General features: G+C 37.3%; 1 long non-coding RNA gene across 1 annotated transcript in view; it reads left to right on the top strand.

The window, feature by feature from the left end:
• LOC139987742 (uncharacterized) overlaps positions 1-16,329 on the top strand; it is a 126,347-nt gene extending 110,018 nt beyond the window's left edge. The window contains exons 3-4 of the long non-coding RNA XR_011799919.1: positions 15,516-15,718; positions 15,770-16,329. This is a non-coding gene — a long non-coding RNA (uncharacterized lncRNA). The remainder of the gene's footprint in view (positions 1-15,515; positions 15,719-15,769) is intronic.
• The last annotated feature ends 6,332 nt before the right edge of the window (positions 16,330-22,661 follow it).

Genomic DNA, 22,661 nt, shown 5'->3' with positions numbered 1-22,661 from the left:
ATATACTGGGTGTCGTATAGCTAGTACAGGTTCCTTCTATAGGAAAAAATAAGTCGAGAGGATGGAATACGATCTTTTTATACGAGTCTGTGTTTTTTTTTTAGAAAATTCACTTTGAATTTTGCCTGATAAGTTAATTACGTGATAATTTAATGGAATTGACCGAAGACTAATATCTCTAAGTATTTATGTTTGTGTATTGGATATTAGACAACATAGAATGAGATAGAAAATTATTGACAATATTTTTCATTCATAAAATAACATTTATCACTCACGAGTGTTCAGAGATTATGTTTTATCGGTTGTTAGGTGTCCATTAACCATACGCTAGAGATAAATATAAATAGAGATATCGATCTACAGCAAGACCAATTAACGTGAGACATAGTGCAATAATTAAGTGTAGAATAAATTTTCAAGATTTATTTTTAATATAGCTGAAATAAATTGAAATAAATTTTAAATTATAAAATAAATTCTCTCAAAAAACCAAGCTCTTTGTAAAAACATTTTCTTTTATATTTTCAATTTAGTTTTGATACCACCAATTATAGAGCACCCTGTATGCGCATATGCAATACAAACAAGATTGCTTGCTTACGCGCGATTTTGTTGAAATGAAGAAAAAAATCAAGATAGAAAATAGAGTAAGAGGACTCGTGTAATTATTAACAAATAAATTGTGGTAAACATGCAAGATCCACGGATCCTTGATTCACGTAAACGAACCAGAGGCTAAAAGACGCCTTACAAACCTTCCCCTTCGCGCCCATTAAGAACAATTGCTGATTAATTTTAATGCGGCGCACTATCGTTACGTGATATTAATTCGTGTGTGCTGTTTTTCGATTTGGTTTGCTCGTAATTAATTGCAAACAGATAAGTGTAATTGCTCTCCGTATTTTATAAAAGAATACCGACGTTTTAATGGTCGCCGTCGACGGAAAATTTAATTCCTTCCTGGTTTGGAATAATGATAAATTTGTGATCCTCCAAGGAAGTTAACATCACGGAATTGAACGGAACGTAAGTTACCGTGAACGCACGGATTGAACTGTTTCTACATATTCTTATTTCTCCGAACTCGTCCCACGTTTCTTTTTTTTTTTCTTTTTCACTTCCTCCCACTATATTCTTTAAATTGTTTTACGAGTACTTCTTGAAATTTCCGATTTCCTCCTTAATATTTACTGGTATAGTTGCACGATGATAATAAAGCATTAATTGAGGTTCAACTAAATTTATAATTCAATCTTTTACCACCAATTATGTATTGTATAATACTTCACGCATGACGAGTTCAGGAAGCAAATTTTGAAAACGGAAAATTTCCTCTTATCGTAAACCGGAAATTAGTCTTCAAGTGTAATGATAAGCATCGGCCTAGCATATTGTCGATACATAGTTACATAGATACGTAACGATATGTACAAATAAGCCGCCATAAATAATTTAAACTAGAAATGAAAAGTGTAAAAGATACCGAACTAAGGATTTCGAAATCTGTCTATCGGAACGATAAAAGAAAATAATGAAACGATTTTTCTTTTATGGTTTGCACAATTAACGCTTTAAATAATTGCACAAGGCATATTTGCTACTGATTTCTACATAAATACTTGTATTTATACTGTCTCCGCGTTTCTTCTTCTACTATACGACTATGAAAATCGCGTCACAATTGTCATCGAAAGGATTAAAGAGCATAACTTGCACAATATAGTATACGGTGCGAAACTGGCGAAACTGATCTTTAAAATTTCGTTTGCATGGCCAAAATTAGAAAGTTGTTCGGTGGGGAGGATCGGGAAGCTCGGTCGTTCCTCGATGAGTCGCGCGAAAGCGTCGCGCGAGAGCGAAGAAAGGGGAACGTCCGATCGTTCGGTGAACGATAAACCGATCGTACCGCGGCAGGCCGTGGACCTACAGAGATACATTCGGCTGCTCGTTTAACGTGCTCATAAAAATTCTTTCGTTCGGCCACCGTGGCGAGGAAGACCGGGAGCGAACGGATTTCGAGGCTCCTAAAGCCAGGCCGGCCAAGTAAATATACCCGCGACCCTCAACGTGGCCCTAGGCCACAAATTAAACTATAAATACACGGTGAACCGACCGAACGAACCAAACCAAGTTCAGGAAGCCGCGATCCAAACGATCGAGAGCGATCGCCTCGATTTTTCGTGGTCGATCGCCAGGATGTCTCGAAGCGTGACGTTTGCTTTGATATTTACGTGGTGGATAGGCACTGAAACACTTTGGATCGTTTTACATATAGAAATCCGAGAATCATAGTGGTGAAAAGTTGAGGTTTTGAAAATTTGGATTTAATCACGTACCTCAACCGTTAAAAGTATCATTCCTCTAGTTTCGTAATTAATTCACAGCATAATTAATTTAGTGCGCTGCGGCTAAAACTTCGAATCACTTCGAATATGCTTGCATATTCAACCCTTCGATTTCCATAGACACCTATAGTACGGAAACTTCGAAATGGATGAATAAGTTAGTTACCAATGTTTAGCAAAACTCTCAAGGAATTCTTTACTACGTCGATGTCAAAGTTGTGTGAATTTTCTATAACATTGAAATGAGAATTTTAAAAATTTGTTTTTTTTTTTAAATAATCGTTAGGTTAATCGTTTAGCAGAATATTTAATAGGAATAAATTTTATTTGACAAAATTATTAACACTCTGTAGAGAAAATCTTACTTGGCCCATGAAAGACTCAGTATGTGGATTCCGACGTTAACAAAGAATTAGCTTTGGTTTTAATATAATTACCATATAATGTAATATAAAATGTAAGTAAAGTGATGCAACAAAATACAAAAGTGAGATGTAAGTGACAAGTTCGTTTCCCGGTTAACAACTGAAGAGGTTGCGTGTTGAAATTAAAAATAACTTTCTGGTCTAGTAATTGTTACCTTTTTATTATTCGAGTTTATTCTGTCTCATTCCTGTTTTTCCTTCTTCGAATTTAAGATTGGTTTTGATAGATGTATATAAATGGTCTCATTGAAGAAACCTAATGTTTCTTTTCGCATAGTATCGCAATGATTGTTGTTGATTACTTGCTAATGTGTTTATTACTACATACGCAGAGTGCAAACCGGGGAATAAATTTAGATAAATGAAAAAGAAACGTCGGATAAATACTTATATGTTGCTACACTTTCCAAGGTGTTGCACGTGTTGTATGAATTATTTAACGTCTATGGCGCGCATGAAACGTATAGAACGAGGTTAAAGTTATTCAAAGAAAGCCAGATACTTTTCAACGAATGTAAAAATTGTCTTTAATTCGTTGCAATTTAATTACTAACTTGATCCTTTAAGTACAAGATATATGTTTACACAGAGACCATATTTTATTCCAATATACTGATACATCATCGTAAAAATCATTAACTATAGGATCGACATTAACGATAAGAGCGACATTGCAACTTAAAAAGTGATAATTCATGGTATGAAAAGAACTAATTAATCAACTAAATAGTGGAAAGAACAAAAGCCAAAGTCTAACGAATACAGAAAAATAAAAATTTTACAGATACTAATATCATCGAAATTTTGGGTTGTCCGAAAAGTTCCTTTCGTTTCATAAGGTGATAATAGATGAACAATAATTTCTATTTTATATTATTTTATTGAATTAGGTATGATCCATTTCGTTATATTTCTATTATTATGTTCGTGCATAATTCAATAAACTAATATAAAACAAAAAACATTGCGCTTCTATTATTTCCTTATAGAACGAAAGAAACTTTTCGGACAGCCTAATACTATAAAGCATCAGTGTGGTATACAAGAATTCGGTGAAATTAAAAATATCACAGAAAGTGTCCAAGATAAAAGTTCAAAAGTAGCATCGCTTATACTTTGCCCCCACGGAGAAAAGTTATCGAACCTCATGTTTTAAATGCAAAACACGAACTTCGATAATCGCGACGTTCAAACTAACTTCCTCTTTTTACAAATCCATCGCGTTTCGAATTTCGCTTGGGCATAGCTGCAATATGCAAAGACAAAGGGACAAAAGAAAAAGGAAGACGAAGATGGAAGCAGGAGTTCGCGTATCCGCATCAATCTGGCGCGCGCAAAGCGCATCGTTGTGCGGTTCTGCGCGTCTGGTTTCGCGCGCGTAGAAACGAGACAAAGTAAAAAGTCGGTAATCCGATTTTCGCGACAGGTCGATCTCACGCGTGGTTTGCCGAACGGCACCCGTGCTCGCCTCAAAACGACGTAAATCAGAAGTTTATGGTCACGGCAGAGAAGTCAAAGGAGGCTTTGCCCGTCGCTTCGACCGTCACACATTTTACCGAAATCGTCGCGGCGCGCGGTGCCGCGCGATATATGCCGTCCACGCGGTCCGCGTCAATCGTTCACCGGGAAATTACACGCGCTGAATCATCCGCCGTGTATACTATCTTCCTCCGTACAGTCATCTACGTTGGCTCACGAAGGTATTTGACCACATTAATATTGGTAACTTTTATGTTCATATCGTATGTGTTATACACATGAAACACTTAGAAATTTCATTACCACTTTCATGAAACACGACTGCCATGATTATATTATTAGTCAGAATTGAAAACAAGCTGAGAATGTATATAGAAATTGCAAGATGTTTCTTGAAAAAATAGATCGAGTGAAAATTTTGTACACGGTGTGAACAGCTATATTTTACATACGGTAAATGTTCAAGATATGATTCATGAACATACGATAAGTTCAAATACTTCTGGTCTCTGTAAAGTATATACTTGTACTAAATATCTTGCAATTTCTATATCTATATATTTTCACTTCGATTTCAAGCTTTACCAGTATAACCATAATAGTGGAATCTCGTAACAGTGTTAATGGAATTTCGAAATGCTTCGTATAACACACATAGTACATATACATAAAAGGTGTCTAAATGTGTTTTTCAAAGTTTCCAAGCAGAACCTTAAAGGCTCGTCTTCTACGATTAACAGAATACGAAGTTGAAACTGTTCGACCTGTAGATTCGAAGCTTTAACACTACAACTATCACACCAGTCAAATTGCCTGGTTTTACAATTTTATTTTAAAATTCCTACTTCATGTTATATTTTTTCCGCAATGATGTAATGACTTTCGCAACGATAACTAAAAGAATAATATAACGAATATTATTTTGTTTTTTATGTATTCAAACTCAAAATAATTTTGTATCAAGGCTACTTATACCAATACCAGTCGAAATGGTATTTGTCACAGTGTAAAAGGTCCTGCAATCTGTTTATCGAACCATAATTAACCAGTTTCCTCGTTTTGTACGACTTCCCACACGTTTTTACAATTTTTACTGCGTATCATTCGATATGATGATATCAGATATCAGGAAAATTCCGGATCGATCGCTAGATCGCTAGATGCTAACACTAGCAATACCACACCAATCAGAATGACTGGTTTTACAATTTTATAAATGTGTCAACCCTTGTTCAGGGATCATAGTTACAAATGGATTAATAATATTAAAAATGCACTACATAAAATGGAATTGCTTCTGTAAGGAAGTAATAAATCAATAAATATAAAAATATTCTATTATTACGTATTTTTTATAGACCAGTCATTTTTACTGGTTTCGGTAGAAATAACTTCGTGTTAACTATCGGTAGTTCTAGTATTAAGGTTCAGCCGTGGAAATCACGAAGAATGAGAAAACCAGAAAAACAAGTAAGAAGCTAAGAATATATGAATCGGTAGAACGAGAGGAATTTCTGATTTGAAATCGGAATCGCGCGTGCGACTTGGGAAATATAAATGGCGGACGCGTGTGTCGGCATGCATTGCTGTTTTCTCTGGCCGATCCGAGTCGAAATGCCGAGTAACATAGCGAAATTCTCAGCGAATAAAGCACGGCCCTGGCGGAATTTCGAATTCGCGCCCGCAATACGATCAATCTCCGACTGCTCGTTATCCGTCGAGTTCTCCACGCTGGTCGAGTTACTTGACTTTAAGTGCCTTCCCCTTGCACCATAGCTAGCCGTATAGATGCCAGAAGCGTTTTCTACGACGGCCAGCTCCTCTTTGTTGATATCGATAAAATGACAACCGTCCCGCGGTTATATTCGGTGTGCCGTGAAACTTCCTTTTTCTCTTTTGTCGAATAATTTCACCGGTTTATCGCGAAGCGTCAACGATCGTTTGGTCTAGCAACGATTCACTTGCATAGTTATTTTCATGCACGTTCATTTGTTTCTTTTTCCATCACAGATAGTTATTTGCTGGATGTTGCGTATTTTTTGATTTTGCAGAAGTAGCTTCGCTGTCTTTAACCATTTTACGCTCAAATTGTTCTCCTATGTATAGCGAAAGTGCTTAAACCGTTTTATGACAAAACAAGTAACATGTAGCTAATATATCTTTTTCAAGATAAATAAGATAAAATATTCGGTTAAACAGAAAACAGTCTGTGCGCGTATACATATATCATGGTTATGTAAGTGTGTGTGGGAAAGAGACGAGGGCTATATTGTATTAGGTTGTCCCAAAAGTTCCTTTCGTTTTATAAGCAAGTAGTAGATGCACAACATTTTTTGTTTTATATTATTTTATCGAATTATGTTTGATCCATTTTATTCTATTACTACAAAATAGATCATAAAATAATATAAAATAAAAAATGTTGTACGTCTATTATTTCACTTATGAAGCGAAAGAAACTTTTCGGACAACCTAATATAAATAAATTTATGAAGCAAACCTTTTGATAGCAGAAGATCCACTATAATGGTGTATTGGAGCCGCTTATCGATCGACATCGATGTAAAAATTCTAAAAGCACCAGAGGTTTAGCAGTTTCACAAAGTAACTTTAATAATTCTAAACAAAACATGATGATGATATCATGTTTCTTTTACATTCATACATCATGTTTAACAATCACGTACTCTTTTATAATAAACAATAACTGCTGGAGATTTGCTTGCTGCTTAACAAGCACGTCAATTATATATTCATTTACTTTGCAGCTTAACAAAATGATATCTAAATTAATCTTGCCGAGCGTATTCGAGTGCTGTATGTATTTTCACATTATCACGCTGCAATTCTATCGATCTACGAGGAAGTGAAAAATTTATCTAGACGAAAAAAATTATTTAGACGTTGAAGGACAGAGCCGAATCAAAGAGAAGATCGAAGTTGCACGCAATTCGCGGCGATCGTCGCGGCTTAACCGCGTGGCAGAATTTAGAATCCGTGACCGCCGATTAATCTCTGGGCGCTCGTTATCCGTCAGGTTCTCCACGCTGGTCGCGCCTGGAGTTTAAGTGCTCCGCTCGGTGGATGGTCTACGATGGTTCCCGGAAGTGTTTTCCACGCTATTGCGACGGACGATATGAATCGACCGCTGCTGGCACGGAACGGGGATGAACCAGAAGTACGCGCACCCTTTTTCCAACTTCGTATTTCGCGGAACACGCGCGCAAAAAATTTATCGCGCGATCTTTGGCCATTTTATCATAGAGATTGCTGGCTGGGAATTCGAATCGGCGCTCTGATGCTCGAAAATGGAGAGCCGGCGAATTAAAAGATACTCGAGAGACGCTAAAATTCGACCGACGAACCGTCCGTAGATTGAAAAATTAAGGTAAGAGCGGACGAGAAAAGTTGAGCGAGGAAATGGTAGGGAAAGTGGTAAATAAATTTAATAGGGAGAGACGTATTGAAGAATTAGTTGCTCGAGAATGTATAGAAAAAGTGCAAAATAGTAGGATAAAGAGATATACATAATGATATCAAATTAAGAGGGAAAAATATAAATATTTGGAAAATTAGAATTTGGGTAAATAGGATATTCAATGTTTAAGAAATTAAAATTGCGGAATCTAAAGGGGGAAACATTGGAAGGTTTGAGAATACATATGGTGGTATATATATTTATAAAATTACGAATTATGTAATTATAATACTCAGTATATATAAACAATCGACAATAATTAAATTGCGATAATTGGAATGTTCGAAACAAATCTCAATCAAAGTGCAAAGACAAAAGTATGCAATCGACGATTCTAAAAATGACTATAAAGAGTCTAATTGAAATAATTTGAACTTAAGATGCTTTGGCATCGCAATCTTTGTAATAATTTCGAATCTCTTCGTATTTCGAGAAAAAGGACACGCGATCCAGCTAGATGTTTGCTGGATGAGGTTCAGAATGCGTAGTACGTTTCTTTGGGGGTTGGGCGGACAAAGTCGGAGGACTAACTACTTGCTAAGTCCTCGAGGTTCTCCTGAAGAGAACGGGGAGAAATTGCGATCTCGTTGATTGCTGTAGTTCGACTATGGCTGGCATATCGAGGGTTGTAGTTGCCCCAGGGACAATAATTAGACCGACGAAAAATCTGGTGACAATCGAGGAACTAGAAGTTCCATAAGTTCCAATGTTCTTAACCTTTGCTATTAATTAGTAGATACGCTTCTGGTACTTTCTTCTTTAAAAGGAACATACTTTTAATCTTTAATGATAAATTGTAATATCTGTACATTTTGTACATTCTTTATCGTTTTTTAAAAAATATGTATTCCCTTGTTTTCAAAGTTTTGTGATGCAAATTACAGTTGAAATATATATAAAAAAAATTAACGAATGCTATATTCTTACGATAGCTTTTGTTCTAATTAATAAAATAATACTAAGCTTCAATTATTGTTCAGTCAGTACAATTAAAATTTCAATATTTTATTCCGCAATCTATTCAAGCTGCTAACTATAAACGCAATCGAATTTCTAATAAAACGGACGACGAACAATTCGGTTCTTCCGTTGCAGACGCTCAAGAGGGGATGAAAATGCGACTGCAGAACGTGTAAAAATAAGACAATCAAATGAACCGTAGAATAATGCATTTACAGAGAAATTGTAACAAATTCGTCGTAGACGAAATTAACGAATAACTAATTAAATCGGAAGGAAGGATTCTCCGGGGTCGAGGTAGGTTAATGATTAATTAAAGCGAGACAGGGGCGCGACAATTATTTTGAGCGAATCGCGATCGATTCAAAGCGTGATGCGAAAACACGTGGCGGCCGTTTCGTTCCAACGATTGTCACGCACGTCACATGCTGTGGGCTAGCCGCAATAAGGTCGATATAATTGATGATTAACACTGCCAAGTTCTAAATCCGCTGCTGCCATTAGTTTTAACGAGCAGCCGTTTCTAACTATCGAAATCCGTCATCTGTCCCGACCAATTTGCGCGCTTATCAAACGTTCCGCTCGTTCGATTTTCTCTGCCGTTCAACGACCACCTTTTCGCTTCTAATTCCGCCCCAATGTGATGGCGATCGGCCGCTGGCTCTCGTAGAATTCCCAAAGAAAGAGAAAAACTCAAGAAAAAGGTGAACAATTTAGTTGATCTTTTTATTTTACTGTCATTTTATAACAAAAAGGGAATATTTTGATATAAAATAGCTAAAAATGTAAAGACTTACGAAAGTATTCGAACACTTCTGAACACGTTTCATGAATATATTATGTGTGTTATACGAAACATTTTCAGATTTCATTGGCACTTTTCTGAGGCTCCACTATCACGATTAACATTGATAAAGTTCGCAGCTATCACAAATGTATTCGAATAGTGGATTATCCATTGCATTAATAAACCTGAGTATCCAGTAAAATCATATTCGCGACACTTATGATATAATGGGATGACTGTTCGTACTGTATAATAATTTTTCACTACATATACGTTTGCAATAAATATCATTTATAGGCATTAAAATTGATTTCCAATTTTACCAATATAATCGTGACAATCTTATCTAATTACAGTGTTAACGAAATTTCAAAATGTTTCAGATAATATTCACCATATGAACATTAAAGTTTTCTATGCTAAGCTTTCAAGTACTTTCGTGAATTTCAATTACGTTTTCAAATACTTTCGTAATTGTTAAGACAAATAACATTTTAATTTCTTAAATATTTTAATATTACGACAAGCAGTATTTTTCACGTCGTGAAAAGTGTGGATAAATAATGCGTGCAGTCATAGAATCAAATAAGACGACAATCTTGATAACGTATGTGAAATTAAGTAACAACTTATCGAATTATAAAACTATGTTGGAAAAAATGTGAAATATCACTTGTCGTGTTCTTTCTCTGTAATTTTCAAAGTATTTCCACCAAACGAAACTTCAGCGATCGATGTCTTTAATTCGCATGATTGCTTGCGCAATCGGCCAGTTGCAACTTGTAACTAAGTTGTTTTGGAGATCCAGGGACCAGAGCCAACTCAGATTATCGAAAACTGTAGTACGATTAAATAGAGAACTGTCCGCAAATAAATAACATAAATAATCCGTCGAACGTACCGGCATATAATGTTCGTGGGATGCACTGGCAACTTGGCACGATTAATAGCGCGAATGTTCCCCGAACGCGTGACCAGATGCTTCAGGAATTTCGGGCAATCATTATTGTTAATACGTATTACGTGTGAGTTAATATTATTTCGCGTGACGTTCTGTTTGCAATATTCGGTCTTGACAGTGGATCTACTTTGTCTTGTATTTGCTAGACTTCCGATTCCAAGGTCCTCAAATTTTGCAAATTCAAACAAGAAATCACCCAAAACTTAAGAAGTTTTTAATGATAAGAAGGCAAGATTAGATTTGAAAAAAAATGATTTGACAGACGCAAGAAATTTAAGTTTTGCGAACTTTGCAATTTTTCTTATAATTCGTAGCAAATTTGAAACGTGTCTTTCTTTAACGATCACTTCCTTGAATTTGAAGCAAATAATGCAAATTCAATTTCTCATAGTATCAAAGATTTACACAGTGAAATGGAATCGCATTTGAATAACACAGATCCTCCATACTTTGGACGAATGAGCAACGCGATGACTTTCTATCTATTGGGTTGGCAACTAAGTGATTACGGATTTTGTCAATATCACCTAATGACAAAATCCGCAATCACTTAGTTGCCAACCCAATAGATCGAAAGAGAATAAGATCAGGTGATTGACATTCACGACGTTCGAAAACGGTAGCGATTAATGACTGTTCGTCGCACGTAATACGCTTCTGGATTCGCCGGCAGTCGTCTCCTCATAGCACTCGGCTACAAACGCAACTTCATCTTCTTCATTGCGATATTTAATTTCTCAGGGACGTGTTTCCATTACAAAATATTTCTGTGTTTGTCTGCGAACTTCCCTAAGAGTTTATGAGGAAACTCTGCCGTTAGCCGGCTACGAAAACCTCTTGTTGTTTGCCCGCCGGTTGCCACGCCGCGCCGCCCTCTTCCGCGTCCCGTTGCCTCAGCCTCCGCTCGTTCGCCCTTTCCATCGTCCTCCCCTCGCCCGTGGAAGCTCGCACACCGCGTAAAACTCGGTTCCTCGAGCACAGCCGCAGCCGAGACTCCGCGAGTCCCGAAGAGCCTGCGGACGAGACCGCCTAACTTGCATAATACATTTTAATTTATAGCGATATTAATTAACAACTCCGTCTGTTCGCTCGTCCGCACGTACATGCTCCAATGGGACTGATGTGTCTTAGATTCCGCTGTTTGGCAACCAAAAGGAAAAATTCCTCGTCAAATAGTCAGTTGAGGGATCGTTGGGCATCGGCTGAAAGTCAGAAAGATACAAAACGATATTTCTAGAGGGAAAGGATATAAAGTTGGCGTAGAGTATGGTGGAAATAATTATAGGTAATGAAATAATTTATTTTGATGTTTAAAACTGTTATGAGATGGTGTTATGGTTATGTCTGACAGATCGAGGATTTTTATAGACTGTTATATTTTTATGGACGTAACTATAGAAATTTTATTTCATGTACTAAATATTATAATCAACACTCCATTTTGAATATTTTTTATATCTTTGCGTATTATATGCGTCGCGTGCATTTTCGCACCTCGAAATTTCCCCTAGTTTAACAACAAAATTGAATAAATAGATTAGACTGTGATCGAGAAAGACGAGGATAGAACAGAGCAATAGGTAGGTTTATCGAGAGGAATATTTTTTCTTTTTTTTTATTTGGATGTATTTTACAATCAATTCTCATTAAGAGTTATAAGTAAATTATTCTGGCGTGGTACTATGTCGTGTTTAATAAGAGAGAGGAATATAGCACGAGATAATTCCAAAACGAAACCCTTTGATTACTTAGATTGGTATCTGTAACTACTCGATGATAACGCTCATCGTGTTTGTCATAAGCAACAATTTTCGCGCTCGTGCTTTTATCCTATAGAAGTTACGAATAGTGAAAAGATCGAAGAATGGGAAACTAAGAAAGAGAGTCGGTTATAAAGTGTTCATTTCCTAAATCTAAGACTCTAATAAGTAACAAAATAAAAGGGAAATTGCCTGGTGAAATTTACGAACAGAAACTAAACAAATACGGAAGCCTAGTAAAATTGAAAGAATAGAGCTACGAAATGCCAGGTTCTGGTCGGACGTGTTGTACGCTTGGCGAATTTTTGGTACTTCAAGCGATAGAGGCCGCAAAACGGTCGAGCTTTCACACTTGTCTCATCGTCACGTTGACTGTTGGCATCGCACCGTTGCGATCTGCGCAGGAAGCGACTGAGAATCTCGAAGGTTGGCCCACGTCCAATAAACATCTTTGGTATAATCTAACGACATTTCGACCCTCCACACCTACTCATTCGCTGTGATATATAGCAATATCGATCGAGCAAGCCCCTACGAAGATTTACTGGCAAACCGATTGAAACGAGCGGAGTTTAGCTCAAACGTTAGCACATGCATATGATAACTGAATTGCAGTTTAACTGATCGTAACTTATAGTCGGAAATTTTGAGGGCAGCAGTACATATTGTAAAAGATCGAATTTCGTAGAACCATGATTTAGTGAAAAAAAAAAAAATGTTTATCCGAGATTGAACAAGACTTTGTTTCTGGTTAAATAATCACAGTGTCTGCTGGACAATCTTACATATCGTCAGTCAACGATATCCAACAACTACAAATCGACCACGTTTCCGGATACTCGCGAACATTTGTTTTCCTTGTTCAACGTACAGCGGGATTAACGGATATATTAAGCAGGATGTAGCTAAAGAAGTAGACAAATTTGAAAGTTAAGTAGGGACGCGTAATAAGATTGATATCGAAGTTGGCAAACCGTGTGCTGGCTAGATCATTTCGTCAGCTAGACCAGGTGCGAGTTATTTGCTAGAAAATCATGCATTTATTTCGCTGGAAGTCACTCCTACACATCCTGATCGTTATTTATATAATATTTTCTCAAATGTCTGTAATATAAATTTAAAGAGCGGTAAAGTTGCGCACTAGAAAGCAGAAATTCTTTAAATACAAAAGATTAAAATGTTCGTCTTGTGTTATAGAAATGTAGAAATCGATGGGGTTGAAAATTAAATTAACAGAGAAAATTGGAAGGTTTAAGAAATAAAATATTAGACAGCCGGAAATTTATAGATCCTTGGAATCGTGAATTGAGTTAACATGGACAATCAATAAAATCAGGAAATAAAGAATCGTCAAGAATGTTAGACATCTAACAGTTTATAAATTAGATCAATGCAAAAGAGAAACTGTCGAAGAAACGAGATGAAATTATAATATATAAGGGCAAAGAAGCAGGAAAAGTGAAATATTTGACGAGTCGAGAATTCACGAAATGCGAGGACGCGGGATTAGTGAAGTAGGAAACTGGGGGATTTGTAAATTAGAGGACTAGTACTAACTCATTATACTAATTGTGTTGTTTCGAAGTATCGCGCAGAGAAGATACTTATGCGAACAGCTTAATCGCGCGCGAAGATAAAACGAATAGTAACTTCAATTCGTTTCTGTGTACATACGTTTTAATCAACGCTGTCATTTATGTGGCTCGAGTACTTGCCCGTGGCATCCGTATTTAACACGAACGAACGACAGAAAAAGCGTAGTTAAATTAACGGGAAATTATCACGAGCCAGGCAATAATTATTTATAGTTGAATCTGAGTTGAATTATCGCTCTACTTCGCAAACTGTGCGCGCGCGATTTTCCTCTCGTTTAAACCGCGCCCGGCATTTAATGCAAAAATTATCAATTCAATTGCGAACGTTGTGAAAATTAAAACAGTGTTTCTCGTTCGATCGATTGGCACTCGTGGGTTCGCATTAACATCGCCATATTATTGTGAAAATTGTCGTCTCGTCAGTTAATTGAAGGATAATGGAAACAAGAGGAAAATAATATTTTTCAAGCCTAACAAACAGGCTGTGGGGTTTCATAAATGCAATTAAACAAAACAGCAGAATTTGGGTGAAAATTTGTTTTATCCATTAAAATATCATAACGACTACTTTACTTTTCATACTTTTTTATATTCTAGCACGTTATATGCGCTCCGTGCATTTTCGCATAAATGGATAAAAAGGAGCATTAATAAAAGTATACATTTCAAATTCACTAAACCTTGTTTACCGATAGACTATGGTATTAACTTTTCAATTTCCATAGGCACGTGCAGTGCAATAAAATTAGTAGTTTATATACATATTTTAATGCATTCTAATGAGAAATTTAGTGTTTGTTCAAATATTAATTCACCGATGGCACTTTTAGTTTCATTCGTTTCTTATAAGTTAGTGAAATCTATGAGTCTCATTTTTGTTTCGATAGAGATACAAATGAACAAAACTTCCTGCGCTACATCATAATCTTCTTAACACTAGAACTACCCCATCAGCCAATTTGATCGGTTTTATAATTTTATTTTAAAATTCCTACTTCATGTTATATTTTTTCCGCAATGATGTAATGACTTTCGCAACGATAACTAAAAGAATAATATAACGAATTTTATTTTGTTTTTTATGTATTCAAACTCAAAATAATTTTGTATCAAGGCTACTTATACCAATAACAGTCGAAATGGTACTTGTCACAGTGTAAAAGGGTCCTGCAATCTGTTTATCGAACCGCAATTAACCAGATTCCTCGTTTTGTACAACTTCCCACACGTTTTTTAAATTTTTACTGTGTATCGTTCGATATGATGATATCAGATATCAGGAAAATTCCGGATCGATCGCTGGATCGCTAGATGTTAACACTAGCAATACCACACCAGTCAAAATGTCTGGTTCTACAATTTTATAAATTTGTCAACCCTCGTTTAGGGATCATGGTCCCAAATGAATTAATAATACCAAAAATGTACTACATAAAATGGAATTCCTTCTGTAAGAAAGTAATAAATCAATAAATATAGAAATATTCTATTATTACGTATTTTTTACAGACCAGTCATTTTCACTGGTTTTGGTAGAAATAATTTCATGTTAACTATCGGTAGTTCTAGTGTTGATAAGAGTTTAAGGGTTGAAACTTGTTTTCCTCGATAAAGTTGCTTGTAACATCTCGATTTGCGATTAATCCTTCCTTAAATCTCTTTTCTTCCTCTTTACACGATACATATATAGATGGTAACCGGAAGTTTCATTTCACGTTTCAGATCAACGTTCTACCCATTGATTGGGAAAGACGAGCCGGATTAGTAGCTGACCAATTCTGTGTACACGTGCCAGCAAAATTATTGTTTTTCTTGTTTGGTGTTCGTGTAGGAGAAGGCAGAAATAAGGAAAAGAAATTATCATGCTGGAGTCTCGCCGGAAGTGTCTTGTATAAATACAGCTGTCGCGCGCTACGCAAAAGGAGGTGAGTGCAAAACAACTTACCCGATGTGTTTTGACTCTCTGTCACTTTTAGAGCTGGTGAACGGGGTAAGCGATACTCCACCATCGCAGACATTCTTTCGTCGAAGGAAGAAAGGCGTGAAGAGAGAAGAGGGTTAAAAAATTTGTGAAAGGAAACCAGATCTAAAAATGTCTAATCCTCCCGATCTTTTTCGAAACGTTTTTATCCCTTCTAATATTAAATCGCCAACTTTTGCTACGAATGTATGATATTAAGACATTGGGCACGCGATTCGAGTGATTTCGGCAGACTCGACAAGAGAATATTGCGAAATTGGGAAATTTGTAAGGAAGATAATTACAGATAAAAAAGATCAATGATTGATGAAGGAAGAAACGATAAAAAAGAAAACGAAACCATACATGTCAACGAAAATTTGATAATTATAACTATCGAAAGAAAAGAAAAACGAAAAATAACTGAGCAACGAAATTAACGCATTTTCAAATTACTAAATTGTTAAATTAACAAATAAAACTCTAAACTTTCTTGCGGAACAATCATTTTTTATATTTAAGAATTTAACAAATTGTAATTAATTATAATAAATACCACTGGTATCATTTAAAATACATCCATCTTACAGCATAAAGCGTGATTTCCAAAAAACGAAAATGAAAAGTGAACGCAGGGTAATTAGACCATCTTGGATGCCATTCGAAAAGGAACCTCGACCCAACGACGAACACGGTACCAGAGTTCGGTCTGGTTCCGAGCGCATACGCGAAAAACTAATTACCATTACGCCTCTCTCGGAGCGGAACCGTCTCGGGAAAAATGAACAGAAATGTCCTACACCGTGATCCCTGTCCCAGCCTCGTTATTTTTAGTATCGAGATACTGGCCGAAGAGAGAAGAGACACGGTCAAAGGGAAGCGACAGACCAACCAGCTAGAAGCAACGTGGAAAGAGTAAAAGAGACAATTGTGCAACTAAGTATGTTGTAATTAAACAGTAGGCAAAGAGAATCCAGCTACTATGCAGTGTATAAGTACACTACCCTTCATAAGTATCTGAATACTTAGTTCAATTCAAAGTAACAGTCGAACATGACCAAAGTGCTCAAATGAATGATAAATATTAATTCATTAATATTAATTAGAAACATTATTACAACAAATATTAATTAGGAACATCACTTGCTATCTTATTATAATATCAACAGATCGGATCAACATGACATTAATATATTTTATTATTTACTATATATACTATTACATATATTTATTATTTAAGTATCATTTTTCGCATCAAAGTCAGCAGTTTCTATCAGTTTAGAGGAATCTTCGTGATCTGATTTGTAATCCAACAATTAAAGAATTTGAAAATAAAGAGTTTGTTAAGATTTGACAGTTATAAATACCAGCTTTATTGTTGCACATTGGCTTTTAGAAAACGCTTTAATCGTAACTAGGATAATTATGAAGTGACTGAAAATAACCGAGTGTCTACTTTTGAACGATAGTGTACTTGGAAGCTTGTCGAAGTTTCGTATAGAGACGCGTGTTCACGCGTGCCACCTCGCATACCTATACGCACCTCGCACGGCCACTGGTATTAAAGCTACATGCATCGTTGTCCTGGTAAAAGAGGGCCACCGCGTGACCAAGGGAGGAGTACTCTTAAAATGTTATGACGTGGAACTCGTGATTTCATGGAACATTTAATCACTATATTGGTAAATAGCCGAAACAGGGGTTCTCGGGCATTGGACTGCAAAGGGTATTCCGTAGCTTTGCTCGATGCTGATGCGTACGAACCACGATCAGGATTCAACGATCGTTGAAGAGAATTTGAAATGGAGCATCGAGAATTTATGGGCTTCTATTTGGCATTTGTGTAGGATGAATCAGGTTTTAAACAAAGATATAGTATAAGTATATTTGAAGATAATGGGTGAATACAAATAATTCGGAAATATCTTTTTGTGGCAGTTTTTTGTATATAAGAAGTTAAATTATATCTATTGACATAAAATATTTGCCCCGGACGGGATTTAATATCGAAACATTTGCTCAGTTGAAGAAGCACGAGATTCAAATACGCAAAGAAATTGTATCTAAATCGACGTATTACGATACATACATATTTGCTGTGAAAGATTGGTCATTTTAACCAAACGAATTGTAAATTTCACATATTGCGATTTAATAAATTACAGTAGAACTGCATTTAAAACTTCGAACTCATAGAAAAACAAAAGTTCAATAAATACAGTTCATATAATGGCATTTCATTGATTTCATCCATCTACGATTTTTCTCTTACAGTATAATCCTTACACAATGGAAGTGCACATTAAAATAAATACAATCAGTCGATAATGATCAGACGGTCGTAGCTACTAGTTCCACTATTTCTATAAATCACGTGTACATAAATAATATCCTACACTAATTTACGCATAATGTATATGAATTAAATGACTTATTTCCAAAATTATAATAAATATATAACATAATTATGTAATATAAAATGAAATTATAATAAAAACAAACACGTACAAGATCACCAGTCAAACGATACGCTCATCCGCTACATCTACCGTAACGAGGATCGAGTATGAGGAGATATCGAGAACCACTGTATGCGGTCTCTCGCGAAGGTACTCGAGCCAAATAGTTACGCCGTAGGATCCCCTTTTCCCTTTCTCTGTTCGCTGACGGCTGCATCGGTGGAGCAGTTAGAGTGTCGGAAAAGGCCATGGAGGGCCGAGGGGGTGGGTTCGGGTCTCGTAGCGACGGGGGTGTGTACCAATTATACAGACACAACTATTGTGCGGCTCTCATTAAACGACGCCAACAAATTCGATTACTTCTGCTTCCAAATTTTGCCTCGGCCCCCGGTAAATGCTGGCATCGGCACCTTCACCCTTACACCAAGGGTGGAAAATACGCCGGTGGAGAGAGCATTCTCCACGGTTCGAACTCGTTGCTATCCTCTCCCCCCACCCACTTTCCATCCCACCCGACCCCAACGTCGAGAATTTATTTTACGACTAAACAGAAAATTAGTGAGCGTTTGGGTTTGCGGTGTTTAGGTCTTTTGCACCGCCGTGGTTCGAACCGCGGTCGACTAGGCCATGGGGGTGGCGGAACCACCGCGTTCCACGAATGTCTCGCTGCGTATCGAAATTAATTGAGTTCCGGAGCAATGAGCGCCGTCTTACGGAATTGAAACATTTTTACAATGGTTAAAGGCTGGGTTTCGTGTGCTTGGAAATAGGCTCGAGGGTCGTTCAAGAGATCGAATGGGTAATGAATTGTGTCTTATTGGATTGAAATGGCTTTTAGGTTTGTTCTTGTTTAGGGTAGCAAAGATAGGGTGTACAAGTTATAGGAAATTTAATCTAAATGTCTATTCGAGGTAGGTGACCATCGATGATACAATTGTTTGTGATGCATTTCTTTTTCGATCATAGAACGCCACTTTTCTGAGATCCAGCGTAAACCGTGTTATGTTGGAGCTAACTAAAACTAACTGTCGCTAGAATATCCCTACAAACATACTTATAAATGTACCAACTGTTATCCTTTACTTACACTGCCTATCAATTAAAACTTACTTAAAACTACAATTTAATATTACGAGACTTAGCATCGCGTATTTTATCGAAGTCCCAATCCACGAATAATAAATAAACTTCAAAAGTACTTCAATACCGAACGTAACGGTGTAATAGCACCATGCAAGCACCACTTCACTTTCAATATTTCCTTTCTAAAAAAAAAAAAAAAAAAAAGGATAAATAAATAAAGAAAAAAGAAAAGAAGGCAGTTCCAGGAAACGGAAGAGACCGAAAGCTCGGCTTTGGAAGAAGACTCCCTGCCCGTATCGTTAAGAGAAAACATTTAATTGGCGTTGCAACCGGAGCGCAAACGAACTCAGACGGGCAGCGCTGCGAGGGTGATTTATTATTTAATCTTCTAGACGAGTGATTTTTATCTGGCCGGCCGCCACGATATCCGAGGCCGAAAAGCTACCCCCTGCCCGTTACCGTTTACCGACCTCGGGTCAGTAATGGTTATGCTTGTCATTATCGCCGTGTCGTACGAATCGTCTGGCTGCTCGCAGCCCCGGCCACGACCAATGGACTGCAGCACTTGAACTCGTTATGCCGTGCGGTGCAATTCCGCGACCGTTTCGGCCCATTCTCGCTTAAACGTTGCGAAAAGGGGGTTGGAGGCTCAAATTTACCGCTACACAAGGCCTGGGAAAAAGTTTCTTGGACGATACGCGTCAAAAGAAACACGATATCTGGCCGACGTTCCGCTGCCCCTGTAATTGCTCCGGGAGTTCATGGAATTGATAAAGCCAACTCTTCTACGATGCCTGCAACTTCGATATAGGAAGTCATGTGTTAATTGCTGTTTGAATTCGTGTAGAGGATTTACGCGAAACGTTGGATTTTCGAGTAAAGAAGTTATTTTTTGGAGAAAGATTAGGATGATTTATTGTCATAGGATGTTTTCTATCTTCTTTGGTTTGTCGTCTATTGTTTAAATTTCACATTGTTGAAAGCGAGAAAGAGTACATTCATGGAGGAGATTTTATAGCATCGTCGAGACAAGGTGAGGAAATTTCATTCTTTGTATTGATTCATCTGTACAGTTCATATACGAAGACGTAGAAATCGGAAGATAGGGAAAGTGTGAAATAAATCTCTATTTGCATTCAATTGTTTAATTACGTATATAGAAGTATGAGTTTAATGTGAAAATAGAAGCTTTGAAGCATCTCAAACTCTACCATTGCCTAAAAAATCCAAAGCAAAACACAAGAAAAAAAAAACACAAAATACACAATGCAAAACGTCAGTCCTTTCGATCTTCGCTTCACCATACGAAGAACTCAGCAGCTTGGTTCGAGAAAGCAGAAAAAGGTAGAACAATAAACGCGGAAAGTAGGAAAATAAAAGAGGGTGCATCGATCCTAGGCGAAGCGACAGGTCCACGGTCTTTCGTTCCGCTCACCGTGAAAAGTTTAATGACTTTTTGTTAATTAACATCCCGTCGGACAGGTTTAGAGCAGCTACGGGTCACTTCGGTCCCTCTACCCCCTATACTCTCCACCTCTCCTGCTCCTTTCACCCCCTTTCAACCCCTCGAATCGACGTTTCCGTTGCAGCTGGAAATGCCGGCGCGTAACGTGCACGCGCGTACTTCTCGTCCGTTTCGCGTGGAATCGCGAACACGCCGCGCGAAACAATTTACCAGACGATAAATTTTTATAGAAGGGCGCGCAGGAGACCGTCCGAAAGGGTATGGGGGATGGTCACCGCTGAAACGGAATTGAATCGATATATTTACGTGCCGTTTACCGGAGGGAAAGGGTTGGAGTTAGCGCTCGTGTAATTGCAGAGCACACACTGACTGGGGGATTAGGGGTGCGATCTGACTCCTGCTATTGTTTTGACGTACCGCGAACAAGAATTATTTCGCTTAATCGAGTTCTTTGCCATTTAAAGAACTTGCTTCACCCTAATTCACGGAAATCTTGTTCAGTAAAAATTTGTGTTTTTCGTATGAATAATTCAATGAGATCTAAATGGAGATAAGAGGAGGACGAGTTAGTTGAATTTGATATTATTTCTGATTGATATTCTGATTGATTAAAAGATTCATGTGAAATTATCTACTACATTTACTATATTACGAACAATTTTTCATTCTCAGTTTCAACGTGTCAATTTAATTCTTTTACTTACAAGATCGATGAAACGAAGGCAAAGTGACATGTTTTTATTTTCCAATAGTAAATTCTCCGATCGTTTTTATTAACAAATATCGATTACGCAGTCCGTTTCATTAATACTGCTTTCACTTGCACATTCTAGTTGAACGTTCAAATTTTTAATGAAGAAGTGCGACGAACTCGTGAAACAACGAAGTACACGGCACAGATTCTCCAATGTTTTATGGAATGTTAGGTTACAGGCAGATCTTTATACATCAAAGATAGAACAAAATGAATGATACTATGATATAGCCCTTGAGAAGCATTGTACAGGATATATTTGAGAGAAATTGCCAGCATACTTGTTCCCCATCGCTATCGAAATGTCAGGTAACGAGGATAGGAGTAGCGCGACCGCGGTGTAGCCTCCGGAATTTCTCAGCCGCTGATATTTTCGCGTTCGTCAACGGCGATTGAACTTTAGACGGCGGTGTGCCTCGGGGACCGATAAAAGCCGATCCATTCCATTATCGCGGCCGCGCGCTGACAGTCCGCGCGGATTAATACCCGCTCGCGTGCCGCCAGAGTAAGCGGCGTCCTCGGAATTTATTGTAATTGGTCTTTTGATATAACGGCGACCCACTCACGTGCCGGGCATTTCCCTCCATACCATCCGTGCCTCCTGTGCATTTTGTTCGTGTCTCGAACACGGCTTTCTAGAATAACGATAATACTTCCACGGGGATGAAAAGCAAAATTGGTTAACTCCCTCGAGGACAAATATGGGTGCAAACGTTATCAGACGTGTCTCTCGTGATAAAAAGCGATATACGCGACATTGGATAGTGTCCGCGAACGTTAACATATTAGGACGAGACAGTGGACAAATGTGGAAACTTTTATATCCAAATAGAACACGATGGGTATTAAATGTTTTACATTTCGTCTTAGGATATGAGTACAGTGAATACGAGTGTATTAACGAACGAAAAAATATCTGAAGATCGCTTCTATTCATAGAGATTTATAAATTGTTCGCTGTGACGTATTAAGTGTATTCAATTATGTATCTATTGTAACCATAGCCTCATGCTATATAATACACGAATCGCACAGTGACAAGGCTCGACAAAGAATATAAATAGCATCTTAATATACGAGTGCACTTCTTAAATAGAAATACAGAAAACAAATAAGTGTAGTGGTTTATAGTGTTTATTTTTTAATA

Source organism: Bombus fervidus, chromosome 5 (assembly GCF_041682495.2).
Source record: "Bombus fervidus isolate BK054 chromosome 5, iyBomFerv1, whole genome shotgun sequence".
Classification (NCBI taxonomy): domain Eukaryota; kingdom Metazoa; phylum Arthropoda; class Insecta; order Hymenoptera; family Apidae; genus Bombus; species Bombus fervidus.
Note: the sequence above shows the minus strand (reverse complement) of the source record. Positions and strands in the feature narration are given on the sequence as shown.